The sequence below is a fragment of the Rhopalosiphum padi genome, unplaced genomic scaffold (assembly GCF_020882245.1).
Source record: "Rhopalosiphum padi isolate XX-2018 unplaced genomic scaffold, ASM2088224v1 scaffold1, whole genome shotgun sequence".
Classification (NCBI taxonomy): domain Eukaryota; kingdom Metazoa; phylum Arthropoda; class Insecta; order Hemiptera; family Aphididae; genus Rhopalosiphum; species Rhopalosiphum padi.
Genome location: NW_026869996.1, coordinates 10,543,192 through 10,557,978, shown reverse-complemented (window position 1 = coordinate 10,557,978; position 14,787 = coordinate 10,543,192). Strand labels below are relative to the sequence as shown.

At 22.4% G+C, this 14,787-nt stretch overlaps 2 long non-coding RNA genes across 21 annotated transcripts in view; both read left to right on the top strand.

Moving 5' to 3' along the window:
- The window catches only part of LOC132931375 (uncharacterized), a 41,590-nt gene extending 34,856 nt beyond the window's left edge, over positions 1–6,734 (top strand). For 7 of the 20 annotated variants that reach the window (XR_009662555.1, XR_009662557.1, XR_009662556.1 and 4 more), the window contains exons 25-30: positions 651–784; positions 1,576–1,705; positions 1,997–2,124; positions 5,159–5,292; positions 6,084–6,213; positions 6,505–6,734. This is a non-coding gene — a long non-coding RNA (uncharacterized LOC132931375). The remainder of the gene's footprint in view (positions 1–650; positions 785–1,575; positions 1,706–1,996; positions 2,125–5,158; positions 5,293–6,083; positions 6,214–6,504) is intronic. The other 13 variants (XR_009662545.1, XR_009662547.1, XR_009662544.1 and 10 more) reach the window with 5 other exon arrangements.
- Positions 6,735–11,111: 4,377 nt separating this feature from the next.
- Positions 11,112–11,919, top strand: LOC132931310 (uncharacterized). The gene is made up of 3 exons (XR_009662450.1): positions 11,112–11,257; positions 11,322–11,451; positions 11,743–11,919. It is a non-coding gene; the product is annotated as an uncharacterized LOC132931310 (long non-coding RNA).
- Positions 11,920–14,787: the final 2,868 nt, after the last annotated feature.

Sequence of the window (14,787 nt, the reverse complement as noted above, 5' to 3'; positions counted from 1 at the left end):
GATGAATAATATACATTTATTTTTTGAACTGCTTATAAAACAAACAATTATCATGTTAATCTCTTGAAACCTGGACCACTATATTAAGAAAATGATTAGAATTTATTATTACTAACTTGCATACATCTCATTTAAGCAGGAACTTCATTAAAACTATAAAACATGATTTTATATGATAATTTTGATGAATAATATACATTTATTTTTTGAACTGCTTATAAAACAAACAATTATCAAGTTAATCTCATGAAACCTGGACCACTATATTAAGAAAATGATTCTAATTTATAATTATTAACTTGCATACATTTCATTTAAGCAGATTTTTCATAAACACTATAAAACATGATTTTATATGATAATTTTGATGAATAATATACATTTATTTTTTGAACTGCTTATAAAACACATAATTCTCAAGTTAATCTCTTGAAACCTGGACCATTATATTAAGAAAATGATTCTAATTTATTATTATTAACTTGCATACATCTCATTTAAGCAGATACTTCATTAAAACTATAAAACATGTTTTTATATGATAATTTTGATGAATAATATACATTTATTTTTTGAACTGCTTATAAAGCACTGAGTTATCGAGTCATTCTCCAATTATTATATTTATTTAACTGGATAAATTTTTTTAGATGCAAATACAGCAGATCACTCAAGGGATGCTGAAACATTGTTTGGTATTCAAACAACTCTGGAAAAGTATGAACATCCAATTTTGAAAATGAACTAACGAATACTGATTATAATGAATTTATGCAATTTACATGTAATGGTTATTGAATATAATTTATAGAATATTAATGTAGTGATACAATAGATATTTGTTAATACAGTGAATAAATGATTATTAAACACCTGAGAACTTTTAATTTTCATTCTTAAAATTTGTCTTAGCTTTAAAAATCATTTTATTTTTATTACAATTATAGGATAATTTTGTTGAATATAACAAATTCATACATTTAACTGCTTATAAAATATTTTATTCTCAAGTACGTGTTTTGATACCTTGACTGTTATATTATGAAAATTATTCCATTTTATCATTTATAACTTTCATATGTTTTGTTTAACCAGATATTTTTACTTCATAAGAACTTTAACAAATTATTTTATATGTTAATTTTTACGAATTATACAATTCATATTTTTTTCATATTGAATAGAAGAAAATTTAAGTTATTGTTCGAGTGTATTATTTAGTTACATTTATTTTACATTCAAATTCAACAAAATAATTTGGTAGATTTGTACTATCTTTTATGGCTTATCATAATTATTATTTCTTATCATCTGTTATATGATTATATTTCATATCACTTTGCTGTTTTACAATCGTATTTGCATTTAAGTTTTAACTGAAAATTGTTTTTAAATATTTTGTATTAAGAATAAAGTTGTTCAGATAGTTATTGTTTGATTGTTTCCGTTACTGACTTATTCAGTATTTTCCAAATACTAGTTATCATATAAAGATTTTCGTTCTAATTATGGTGTGTAGTAGTGACATTGTTTACTCCAACTATACGCATATTTAACTGACTACAATATTTTCAGATTGCAATACAGCAGACAATGAAAGCCATGGTGAGACATGAATTCGCGATTATATCAGTTTGGAAAATATAAACATCCTATGATGAAAATGGACTAGAAGATACTGATAATAATAATTGTTTTATTCAACGTACGTGTAGAGCTTATAATAGAATATAATTTAAAGAAAATTAATAGTTATGTAACAAAATGTTAATGTCATGATATCCTGACAATAGGACTAAGTAAATGATTCTTATTTACTATAATTAACTTTCATACAATTAATTTAACTTGATACTTCATAAACACTAAAAAACATGATTTTATATGATCATTTTGACGAATATCAAAAATTCATGTTTTAAACTGCTTATAAAGCACTGAGTTATCGAGTCATTCTCCAATTATTATATATATTTAACTGATTAAATTTTTTTAGATGGCAATACAGCAGATGACTCAAGGAATGCTGAGACATTTATTTGTATGCATACAACTTTGGGAAAGTATGAACATCCAATGTTGAAAATGAACTAAAAGATACTGATTATAAAGAATTTATGCAATGTACGTGTAATGGTTATTAGGTATAGTTAATAGAAAATTAATAGCAATGTATCTAAAAGTTACTCAAATGCTTCCCTGACCATAATATTAATTAAATGATTCTAATTTATTATTATTAACTTGCATAAATCTCATTTAAGCAGATACTTTATAAACACTATAAAACATGATTTTATATGATAATTTTGACGAATAATATATATTTATTTTTTGAACTGCTTATAAAACACACAATTCTCAAGTTAATCTCTTGAAACCTGGACCATTATCATAAAGAAAATGATTCTAATTTATTATTATTAACTTGCATACATCTCATTTAAGCAGATACTTCATTAAAACTATAAAACATGATTTTATATGATAATTTTGACGAATATAAAATATTTTTTTTTTGATCTGCTTATAAAACAAACAATTCTCAAGATAATCTCTTGAAACCTGGACCACTATATTAAGAAAATGATTCTAATTTATTATTATTAACTTCCATACATCTCATTTAAGCAGATACTTCATTAAAACTATAAAACATGATTTTATATGATAATTTTGACGAATATTAAATATTTATTTTTTGAACTGCTTATAAAACACACAATTCTCAAGTTAATCTCTTGAAACCTGGACCATTATATTAAGAAAATGATTCTAATTTATTATTATTAACTTGCATACATCTCATTTAAGCAGATACTTCATTAAAACTATAAAACATGATTTTATATGATAATTTTGACTAATATTAAATATTTATTTTTTAAACTGCTTATAAAACACACAATTCTCAAGTTAATCTCTTGAAACCTGGACCATTATATTAAGAAAATGATTCTAATTTATTATTATTAACTTGCATACATCTCATTTAAGCAGATACATCATTAAAACTATAAAACATGATTTTATATGATAATTTTGATGAATAATATACATTTATTTTTTGAACTGCTTATAAAACACATAATTCTCAAGTTAATCTCTTGAAACCTGGACCATTATATTAAGAAAATGATTCTAATTTATTATTATTAACTTGCATAAATCTCATTTAAGCAGATACTTCATTAAAACTATAAAACATGATTTTATATGATAATTTTGACGAATATTAAATATTTATTTTTTGATCTGCTTATAAAACACACAATTCTCAAGTTAATCTCTTGAAACCTGGACCATTATATTAAGAAAATGATTCTAATTTATTATTATTAACTTGCATACATCTCATTTAAGCAGATACTTCATTAAAACTATAAAACATGATTTTATATGATAATTTTGATGAATAATATACATTTATTTTTTGAACTGCTTATAAAACAAACAATTATCAAGTTAATCTCTTGAAACCTGGACCACTATATTAAGAAAATGATTAGAATTTATTATTACTAACTTGCATACATCTCATTTAAGCAGGAACTTCATTAAAACTATAAAACATGATTTTATATGATAATTTTGACGAATATTAAATATTTATTTTTTGAACTGCTTATAAAACAAACAATTATCAAGTTAATCTCTTGAAACCTGGACCACTATATTAAGAAAATGATTAGAATTTATTATTACTAACTTGCATACATCTCATTTAAGCAGGAACTCCATTAAAACTATAAAACATGATTTTATATGATAATTTTGACGAATATTAAATATTTATTTTTTGAACTGCTTATAAAACAAACAATTCTCAAGATAATCTCTTGAAACCTGGACCACTATATTAAGAAAATGATTCTAATTTATTATTATTAACTTGCATACATCTCATTTAAGCAGATACTTCATTAAAACTATAAAACATGATTTTATATGATAATTTTGACGAATATTAAATATTTATTTTTTGAACTGCTTATAAAACACACAATTCTCAAGTTAATCTCTTGAAACCTGGACCATTATATTAAGAAAATGATTCTAATTTATTATTATTAACTTGCATACATCTCATTTAAGCAGATACTTCATTAAAACTATAAAACATGATTTTATATGATAATTTTGACGAATATTAAATATTTATTTTTTGAACTGCTTATAAAACACACAATTCTCAAGTTAATATCTTGAAACCTGGACCATTATATTAAGAAAATGATTCTAATTAATTATTATTAACTTGCATACATCTCATTTAAGCAGATACATCATTAAAACTATAAAACATGATTTTATATGATAATTTTGATGAATAATATACATTTATTTTTTGAACTGCTTATAAAACACATAATTCTCAAGTTAATCTCTTGAAACCTGGACCATTATATTAAGAAAATGATTCTAATTTATTATTATTAACTTGCATACATCTCATTTAAGCAGATACTTCATTAAAACTATAAAACATGATTTTATATGATAATTTTGATGAATAATATACATTTATTTTTTGAACTGCTTATAAAACAAACAATTATCATGTTAATCTCTTGAAACCTGGACCACTATATTAAGAAAATGATTAGAATTTATTATTACTAACTTGCATACATCTCATTTAAGCAGGAACTTCATTAAAACTATAAAACATGATTTTATATGATAATTTTGATGAATAATATACATTTATTTTTTGAACTGCTTATAAAACAAACAATTATCAAGTTAATCTCATGAAACCTGGACCACTATATTAAGAAAATGATTCTAATTTATAATTATTAACTTGCTTACATTTCATTTAAGCAGATTTTTCATAAACACTATAAAACATGATTTTATATGATAATTTTGATGAATAATATACATTTATTTTTTGAACTGCTTATAAAACACATAATTCTCAAGTTAATCTCTTGAAACCTGGACCATTATATTAAGAAAATGATTCTAATTTATTATTATTAACTTGCATACATCTCATTTAAGCAGATACTTCATTAAAACTATAAAACATGTTTTTATATGATAATTTTGATGAATAATATACATTTATTTTTTGAACTGCTTATAAAGCACTGAGTTATCGAGTCATTCTCCAATTATTATATTTATTTAACTGGATAAATTTTTTTAGATGCAAATACAGCAGATCACTCAAGGGATGCTGAAACATTGTTTGGTATTCAAACAACTCTGGAAAAGTATGAACATCCAATTTTGAAAATGAACTAACGAATACTGATTATAATGAATTTATGCAATTTACATGTAATGGTTATTGAATATAATTTATAGAATATTAATGTAGTGATACAATAGATATTTGTTAATACAGTGAATAAATGATTATTAAACACCTGAGAACTTTTAATTTTCATTCTTAAAATTTGTCTTAGCTTTAAAAATCATTTTATTTTTATTACAATTATAGGATAATTTTGTTGAATATAACAAATTCATACATTTAACTGCTTATAAAATATTTTATTCTCAAGTACGTGTTTTGATACCTTGACTGTTATATTATGAAAATTATTCCATTTTATCATTTATAACTTTCATATGTTTTGTTTAACCAGATATTTTTACTTCATAAGAACTTTAACAAATTATTTTATATGTTAATTTTTACGAATTATACAATTCATATTTTTTTCATATTGAATAGAAGAAAATTTAAGTTATTGTTCGAGTGTATTATTTAGTTACATTTATTTTACATTCAAATTCAACAAAATAATTTGGTAGATTTGTACTATCTTTTATGGCTTATCATAATTATTATTTCTTATCATCTGTTATATGATTATATTTCATATCACTTTGCTGTTTTACAATCGTATTTGCATTTAAGTTTTAACTGAAAATTGTTTTTAAATATTTTGTATTAAGAATAAAGTTGTTCAGATAGTTATTGTTTGATTGTTTCCGTTACTGACTTATTCAGTATTTTCCAAATACTAGTTATCATATAAAGATTTTCGTTCTAATTATGGTGTGTAGTAGTGACATTGTTTACTCCAACTATACGCATATTTAACTGACTACAATATTTTCAGATTGCAATACAGCAGACAATGAAAGCCATGGTGAGACATGAATTCGCGATTATATCAGTTTGGAAAATATAAACATCCTATGATGAAAATGGACTAGAAGATACTGATAATAATAATTGTTTTATTCAACGTACGTGTAGAACTTATAATAGAATATAATTTAAAGAAAATTAATAGTTATGTAACAAAATGTTAATGTCATGATACCCTGACAATAGGACTAAGTAAATGATTCTTATTTACTATAATTAACTTTCATACAATTAATTTAACTTGATACTTCATAAACACTAAAAAACATGATTTTATATGATCATTTTGACGAATATCAAAAATTCATGTTTTAAACTGCTTATAAAGCACTGAGTTATCGAGTCATTCTCCAATTATTATATATATTTAACTGATTAAATTTTTTTAGATGGCAATACAGCAGATGACTCAAGGAATGCTGAGACATTTATTTGTATGCATACAACTTTGGGAAAGTATGAACATCCAATGTTGAAAATGAACTAAAAGATACTGATTATAAAGAATTTATGCAATGTACGTGTAATGGTTATTAGGTATAGTTAATAGAAAATTAATAGCAATGTATCTAAAAGTTACTCAAATGCTTCCCTGACCATAATATTAATTAAATTATTTAATTTATTATTATTAACTTGCATACATCTCATTTAAGCAGATACTTCATTAAAACTATAAAACATGATTTTATATAATAATTTTGACGAATATAAAATATTTTTTTTTGATCTGCTTATAAAACAAACAATTATCAAGTTAATCTCTTGAAACCTGCACCACTATATTAAGAAAATGATTAGAATTTATTATTACTAACTTGCATACATCTCATTTAAGCAGGAACTTCATTAAAACTATAAAACATGATTTTATATGATAATTTTGACGAATATTAAATATTTATTTTTTGAACTGCTTATAAAACAAACAATTATCAAGTTAATCTCTTGAAACCTGGACCAATATATTAAGAAAATGATTAGAATTTATTATTACTAACATGCATACATTTCATTTAAGCAAATTTTTCATAAACACTATAAAACATGATTTTATATGATAATTTTGACTAATATTAAATATTTATTTTTTGAACTGCTTATAAAACACACAATTCTCAAGTTAATCTCTTGAAACCTGGACCATTATATTAAGAAAATGATTCTAATTTATTATTATTAACTTGCATACATCTCATTTAAGCAGATACATCATTAAAACTATAAAACATGATTTTATATGATAATTTTGATGAATAATATACATTTATTTTTTGAACTGCTTATAAAACACATAATTCTCAAGTTAATCTCTTGAAACCTGGACCATTATATTAAGAAAATGATTCTAATTTATTATTATTAACTTGCATAAATCTCATTTAAGCAGATACTTCATTAAAACTATAAAACATGATTTTATATGATAATTTTGACGAATATTAAATATTTATTTTTTGATCTGCTTATAAAACACACAATTCTCAAGTTAATCTCTTGAAACCTGGACCATTATATTAAGAAAATGATTCTAATTTATTATTATTAACTTGCATACATCTCATTTAAGCAGATACTTCATTAAAACTATAAAACATGATTTTATATGATAATTTTGACGAATATTAAATATTTATTTTTTGAACTGCTTATAAAACAAACAATTATCAAGTTAATCTCTTGAAACCTGGACCACTATATTAAGAAAATGATTAGAATTTATTATTACTAACTTGCATACATCTCATTTAAGCAGGAACTTCATTAAAACTATAAAACATGATTTTATATGATAATTTTGACGAATATTAAATATTTATTTTTTGAACTGCTTATAAAACAAACAATTCTCAAGATAATCTCTTGAAACCTGGACCACTATATTAAGAAAATGATTCTAATTTATTATTATTAACTTGCATACATCTCATTTAAGCAGATACTTCATTAAAACTATAAAACATGATTTTATATGATAATTTTGACGAATATTAAATATTTATTTTTTGAACTGCTTATAAAACACACAATTCTCAAGTTAATCTCTTGAAACCTGGACCATTATATTAAGAAAATGATTCTAATTTATTATTATTAACTTGCATACATCTCATTTAAGCAGATACTTCATTAAAACTATAAAACATGATTTTATATGATAATTTTGACGAATATTAAATATTTATTTTTTGAACTGCTTATAAAACACACAATTCTCAAGTTAATATCTTGAAACCTGGACCATTATATTAAGAAAATGATTCTAATTTATTATTATTAACTTGCATACATCTCATTTAAGCAGATACATCATTAAAACTATAAAACATGATTTTATATGATAATTTTGATGAATAATATACATTTATTTTTTGAACTGCTTATAAAACACACAATTATCAAGTTAATCTCTTGAAACCTGGACCATTATATTAAGAAAATGATTCTAATTTATTATTACTAACTTGCATACATCTCATTTAAGCAGATACTTCATTAAAACTATAAAACATGATTTTATATGATAATTTTGATGAATAATATACATTTATTTTTTGAACTGCTTATAAAACAAACAATTATCAAGTTAATCTCTTGAAACCTGGACCACTATATTAAGAAAATGATTAGAATTTATTATTACTAACTTGCATACATCTCATTTAAGCAGGAACTTCATTAAAACTATAAAACATGATTTTATATGATAATTTTGACGAATATTAAATATTTATTTTTTGAACTGCTTATAAAACAAACAATTATCAAGTTAATTACTTGAAACCTGGACCACTATATTAAGAAAATGATTAGAATTTATTATTACTAACTTGCATACATCTCATTTAAGCAGGAACTTCATTAAAACTATAAAACATGATTTTATATGATAATTTTGACGAATATTAAATATTTATTTTTTGAACTGCTTATAAAACAAACAATTCTCAAGATAATCTCTTGAAACCTGGACCACTATATTAAGAAAATGATTCTAATTTATTATTATTAACTTGCATACATCTCATTTAAGCAGATACTTCATTAAAACTATAAAACATGATTTTATATGATAATTTTGACGAATATTAAATATTTATTTTTTGAACTGCTTATAAAACACACAATTCTCAAGTTAATCTCTTGAAACCTGGACCATTATATTAAGAAAATGATTCTAATTTATTATTATTAACTTGCATACATCTCATTTAAGCAGATACTTCATTAAAACTATAAAACATGATTTTATATGATAATTTTGACGAATATTAAATATTTATTTTTTGAACTGCTTATAAAACACACAATTCTCAAGTTAATATCTTGAAACCTGGACCATTATATTAAGAAAATGATTCTAATTTATTATTATTAACTTGCATACATCTCATTTAAGCAGATACATCATTAAAACTATAAAACATGATTTTATATGATAATTTTGATGAATAATATACATTTATTTTTTGAACTGCTTATAAAACACATAATTCTCAAGTTAATCTCTTGAAACCTGGACCATTATATTAAGAAAATGATTCTAATTTATTATTATTAACTTGCATACATCTCATTTAAGCAGATACTTCATTAAAACTATAAAACATGATTTTATATGATAATTTTGATGAATAATATACATTTATTTTTTGAACTGCTTATAAAACAAACAATTATCAAGTTAATCTCTTGAAACCTGGACCACTATATTAAGAAAATGATTAGAATTTATTATTACTAACTTGCATACATCTCATTTAAGCAGGAACTTCATTAAAACTATAAAACATGATTTTATATGATAATTTTGACGAATATTAAATATTTATTTTTTGAACTGCTTATAAAACACACAATTCTCAAGTTAATCTCTTGAAACCTGGACCATTATATTAAGAAAATGGTTCTAATTTATTATTATTAACTTGCATACATCTCATTTAAGCAGATACTTCATTAAAACTATAAAACATGTTTTTTATATGATAATTTTGATGAATAATATACATTTATTTTTTGAACTGCTTATAAAACACACAATTATCAAGTTAATCTCTTGAAACCTGGACCACTATATTAAGAAAATGATTAGAATTTATTATAACTAATTTGCATACATCTTATTTAAGCAGGAACTTCATTAAAACAATAAAACATGTTTTTATATGATAATTTTGATGAATAATATACATTTATTTTTTGAACTGCTTATAAAGCACTGAGTTATCGAGTCATTCTCCAATTATTATATTTATTTAACTGGATAAATTTTTTTAGATGCAAATACAGCAGATCACTCAAGGGATGCTGAAACATTGTTTGTTATTCAAACAACTCTGGAAAAGTATGAACATCCAATTTTGAAAATGAACTAACGAATACTGATTATAATGAATTTATGCAATTTACATGTAATGGTTATTGAATATAATTTATAGAATATTAATGTAGTGATACAATAGATATTTGTTAATACAGTGAATAAATGATTATTAAACACCTGAGAACTTTTAATTTTCATTCTTAAAATTTGTCTTAGCTTTAAAAATCATTTTATTTTTATTACATTTATAGGATAATTTTGTTGAATATAACAAATTCATACATTTAACTGCTTATAAAATATTTTATTCTCAAGTACGTGTTTTGATACCTTGACTGTTATATTATGAAAATTATTCCATTTTATCATTTATAACTTTCATATGTTTTGTTAAACCAGATATTTTTACTTCATAAGAACTTTAACAAATTATTTTATATGTTAATTTTTACGAATTATACAATTCATATTTTTTTCATATTGAATAGAAGAAAATTTAAGTTATTGTTCGAGTGTATTATTTAGTTACATTTATTTTACATTCAAATTCAACAAAATAATTTGGTAGATTTGTACTATCTTTTATGGCTTATCATAATTATTATTTCTTATCATCTGTTATATGATAATATTTCATATCACTTTGCTGTTTTACAATCCTATTTGCATTTAAGTTTTAACTGAAAATTGTTTTTAAATATTTTGTATTAAGAATAAAGTTGTTCAGATAGTTATTGTTTGATTGTTTCCGTTACTGACTTATTCAGTATTTTCCAAATACTAGTTATCATATAAAGATTTTCGTTCTAATTATGGTGTGTAGTAGTGACATTGTTTACTCCAACTATACGCATATTTAACTGACTACAATATTTTCAGATTGCAATACAGCAGACAATGAAAGCCATGGTGAGACATGAATTCGCGATTATATCAGTTTGGAAAATATAAACATCCTATGATGAAAATGGACTAGAAGATACTGATAATAATAATTGTTTTATTCAACGTACGTGTAGAGCTTATAATAGAATATAATTTAAAGAAAATTAATAGTTATGTAACAAAATGTTAATGTCATGATATCCTGACAATAGGACTAAGTAAATGATTCTTATTTACTATAATTAACTTTCATACAATTAATTTAACTTGATACTTCATAAACACTAAAAAACATGATTTTATATGATCATTTTGACGAATATCAAAAATTCATGTTTTAAACTGCTTATAAAGCACTGAGTTATCGAGTCATTCTCCAATTATTATATATATTTAACTGATTAAATTTTTTTAGATGGCAATACAGCAGATGACTCAAGGAATGCTGAGACATTTATTTGTATGCATACAACTTTGGGAAAGTATGAACATCCAATGTTGAAAATGAACTAAAAGATACTGATTATAAAGAATTTATGCAATGTACGTGTAATGGTTATTAGGTATAGTTAATAGAAAATTAATAGCAATGTATCTAAAAGTTACTCAAATGCTTCCCTGACCATAATATTAATTAAATTATTTAATTTATTATTATTAACTTGCATACATTTCATTTAAGCAGATACTTTATAAACACTATAAAACATGATTTTATATGATAATTTTGACGAATAATATATATTTATTTTTTGAACTGCTTATAAAACACACAATTCTCAAGTTAATCTCTTGAAACCTGGACCATTATCATAAAGAAAATGATTCTAATTTATTATTATTAACTTGCATACATCTCATTTAAGCAGATACTTCATTAAAACTATAAAACATGATTTTATATGATAATTTTGACGAATATAAAATATTTTTTTTTTGATCTGCTTATAAAACAAACAATTATCAAGTTAATCTCTTGAAACCTGCACCACTATATTAAGAAAATGATTAGAATTTATTATTACTAACTTGCATACATCTCATTTAAGCAGGAACTTCATTAAAACTATAAAACATGATTTTATATGATAATTTTGACGAATATTAAATATTTATTTTTTGAACTGCTTATAAAACAAACAATTATCAAGTTAATCTCTTGAAACCTGGACCAATATATTAAGAAAATGATTAGAATTTATTATTACTAACATGCATACATTTCATTTAAGCAAATTTTTCATAAACACTATAAAACATGATTTTATATGATAATTTTGACTAATATTAAATATTTATTTTTTGAACTGCTTATAAAACACACAATTCTCAAGTTAATCTCTTGAAACCTGGACCATTATATTAAGAAAATGATTCTAATTTATTATTATTAACTTGCATACATCTCATTTAAGCAGATACATCATTAAAACTATAAAACATGATTTTATATGATAATTTTGATGAATAATATACATTTATTTTTTGAACTGCTTATAAAACACATAATTCTCAAGTTAATCTCTTGAAACCTGGACCATTATATTAAGAAAATGATTCTAATTTATTATTATTAACTTGCATAAATCTCATTTAAGCAGATACTTCATTAAAACTATAAAACATGATTTTATATGATAATTTTGACGAATATTAAATATTTATTTTTTGATCTGCTTATAAAACACACAATTCTCAAGTTAATCTCTTGAAACCTGGACCATTATATTAAGAAAATGATTCTAATTTATTATTATTAACTTGCATACATCTCATTTAAGCAGATACTTCATTAAAACTATAAAACATGATTTTATATGATAATTTTGATGAATAATATACATTTATTTTTTGAACTGCTTATAAAACAAACAATTATCAAGTTAATCTCTTGAAACCTGGACCACTATATTAAGAAAATGATTAGAATTTATTATTACTAACTTGCATACATCTCATTTAAGCAGGAACTTCATTAAAACTATAAAACATGATTTTATATGATAATTTTGACGAATATTAAATATTTATTTTTTGAACTGCTTATAAAACAAACAATTATCAAGTTAATCTCTTGAAACCTGGACCACTATATTAAGAAAATGATTAGAATTTATTATTACTAACTTGCATACATCTCATTTAAGCAGGAACTTCATTAAAACTATAAAACATGATTTTATATGATAATTTTGACGAATATTAAATATTTATTTTTTGAACTGCTTATAAAACAAACAATTCTCAAGATAATCTCTTGAAACCTGGACCACTATATTAAGAAAATGATTCTAATTTATTATTATTAACTTGCATACATCTCATTTAAGCAGATACTTCATTAAAACTATAAAACATGATTTTATATGATAATTTTGACGAATATTAAATATTTATTTTTTGAACTGCTTATAAAACACACAATTCTCAAGTTAATCTCTTGAAACCTGGACCATTATATTAAGAAAATGATTCTAATTTATTATTACTAACTTGCATACATCTCATTTAAGCAGATACTTCATTAAAACTATAAAACATGATTTTATATGATAATTTTGATGAATAATATACATTTATTTTTTGAACTGCTTATAAAACAAACAATTATCAAGTTAATCTCTTGAAACCTGGACCACTATATTAAGAAAATGATTAGAATTTATTATTACTAACTTGCATACATCTCATTTAAGCAGGAACTTCATTAAAACTATAAAACATGATTTTATATGATAATTTTGACGAATATTAAATATTTATTTTTTGAACTGCTTATAAAACAAACAATTATCAAGTTAATCTCTTGAAACCTGGACCACTATATTAAGAAAATGATTAGAATTTATTATTACTAACTTGCATACATCTCATTTAAGCAGGAACTTCATTAAAACTATAAAACATGATTTTATATGATAATTTTGACGAATATTAAATATTTATTTTTTGAACTGCTTATAAAACAAACAATTCTCAAGATAATCTCTTGAAACCTGGACCACTATATTAAGAAAATGATTCTAATTTATTATTATTAACTTGCATACATCTCATTTAAGCAGATACTTCATTAAAACTATAAAACATGATTTTATATGATAATTTTGACGAATATTAAATATTTATTTTTTGAACTGCTTATAAAACACACAATTCTCAAGTTAATCTCTTGAAACCTGGACCATTATATTAAGAAAATGATTCTAATTTATTATTATTAACTTGCATACATCTCATTTAAGCAGATACTTCATTAAAACTATAAAACATGATTTTATATGATAATTTTGACGAATATTAAATATTTATTTTTTGAACTGCTTATAAAACACACAATTCTCAAGTTAATATCTTGAAACCTGGACCATTATATTAAGAAAATGATTCTAATTTATTATTATTAACTTGCATACATCTCATTTAAGCAGATACATCATTAAAACTATAAAACATGATT